The sequence below is a fragment of the Brachyhypopomus gauderio genome, unplaced genomic scaffold (assembly GCF_052324685.1).
Source record: "Brachyhypopomus gauderio isolate BG-103 unplaced genomic scaffold, BGAUD_0.2 sc833, whole genome shotgun sequence".
Classification (NCBI taxonomy): domain Eukaryota; kingdom Metazoa; phylum Chordata; class Actinopteri; order Gymnotiformes; family Hypopomidae; genus Brachyhypopomus; species Brachyhypopomus gauderio.
The window spans coordinates 12,980-15,000 of record NW_027507653.1 but is presented as its reverse complement, the minus strand read 5'-3'; positions in this window follow the sequence as shown (position 1 = coordinate 15,000).

Genomic DNA, 2,021 nt, shown 5'->3' with positions numbered 1-2,021 from the left:
AAGGTGTGCATAGCTGGGCGGTGAAATCAAGCTTGAATGCATGCCCTGGATGTCAAAAATAATTTTCATTTAAATGACAAAGTCCCACTTTTAATCAACCATGGCTATAAGCCTACAGTGTGTAGCCGGGTCAAAGTGCACACAGGTCGGCATGAATTAATGTATGAAATGCATGCCCTGGATGTCAAAAATAATTTTCATTTAAATGACAAAGTCCCACTTTTAATCAACCATGGCTATAAGCCTACAATGTTTAGCGGGGTCAAAGTGCACACAGGTCGGCATGAATTAATGTATGAAATGCATGCCCTGGATGTCAAAAATAATTTTCATTTAAATGACAAAGTCCCACTTTTAATCAACCATGGCTATAAGCCTACAATGTTTAGCGGGGTCAAAGTGCACACAGGTCGGCATGAATTAATGTATGAAATGCATGCCCTGGATGTCAAAAATAATTTTCATTTAAATGACAAAGTCCCACTTTTAATCAACCATGGCTATAAGCCTACATTATGTAGCGGGCTCAAATAACACTTTGGTCGGCATGAATTAATGAATGAAATGCCTCCTCTGGATGTCAAAAATAATTTTCATTTAAATGACAAAGTCCCACTTTTAATCAACCAGGCCTATAAGCCTGCTTTGTGTGGCCGGGCAAAGGATCAGATAGCTTGGGGACAGATTTTAAACAGAAAAGGCAGTTTGTGGAGCTCAGTAATAATTTTGAATGGGGAAAAAAAAGGAAAACGGTGGAGTAATGCTGCCATCTTTTGGGTAAAAAATGTCGGTGCGCCTATAATTTAAAAGTGGGTTTTCTGGATGTTTTAAAAGACCCAGGCCTATCACTCTAGTGTGTGTGGCGGGCTCAGAGTATGCCTAAAGTGGGGTAACTATTTTAAACATTTTACTAATTTCTGGATGTATTAAATCATCCATGTGTCTCATCCTAGTGTGTGTGGCGGGCTCAGAGTATGCCTAAGGTGGGGTAACTATTTTAAACATTTTACTAATTTCTGGATGTATTAAATCATCCATGTGTCTCATCCTAGTGTGTGTGGCGGGCTCAGAGTATGCCTAAGGTGGGGTAACTATTTTAAACATTTTACTAATTTCTGGATGTATTAAATCATCCATGTGTCTCATCCTAGTGTGTGTGGCGGGCTCAGAGTATGCCTAAGGTGGGGTAACTATTTTAAACATTTTACTAATTTCTGGATGTATTAAATCATCCATGTGTCTCATCCTAGTGTGTGTGGCGGGCTCAGAGTATGCCTAAGGTGGGGTAACTATTTTAAACATTTTACTAATTTGTGGATGTATTAAATCATCCATGTGTCTCATCCTAGTGTGTGTGGCGGGCTCAGAGTATGCCTAAGGTGGGGTAACTATTTTAAACATTTTACTAATTTCTGGATGTATTAAATCATCCATGTGTCTCATCCTAGTGTGTGTGGCGGGCTCAGAGTATGCCTAAGGTGGGGTAACTATTTTAAACATTTTACTAATTTCTGGATGTATTAAATCATCCATGTGTCTCATCCTAGTGTGTGTGGCGGGCTCAGAGTATGCCTAAGGTGGGGTAACTATTTTAAACATTTTACTAATTTCTGGATGTATTAAATCATCCATGTGTCTCATCCTAGTGTGTGTGGCGGGCTCAGAGTATGCCTAAGGTGGGGTAACTATTTTAAACATTTTACTAATTTCTGGATGTATTAAATCATCCATGTGTCTCATCCTAGTGTGTGTGGCGGGCTCAGAGTATGCCTAAGGTGGGGTAACTATTTTAAACATTTTACTAATTTCTGGATGTATTAAATCATCCATGTGTCTCATCCTACTGTGTGTGGCGGGCTCAGAGTATGCCTAAAGTGGGGTAACTATTTTAAACATTTTACTAATTTATGGAGGAAAAAAAAGACCCAGCATTTTGCATTCAAATGTGCAGGGCGCACCGGCGTTTAAAGTCCAAAAGATGGCAGCATTACTCCACCGTAGTAATTATTTTCCTCCTTAAA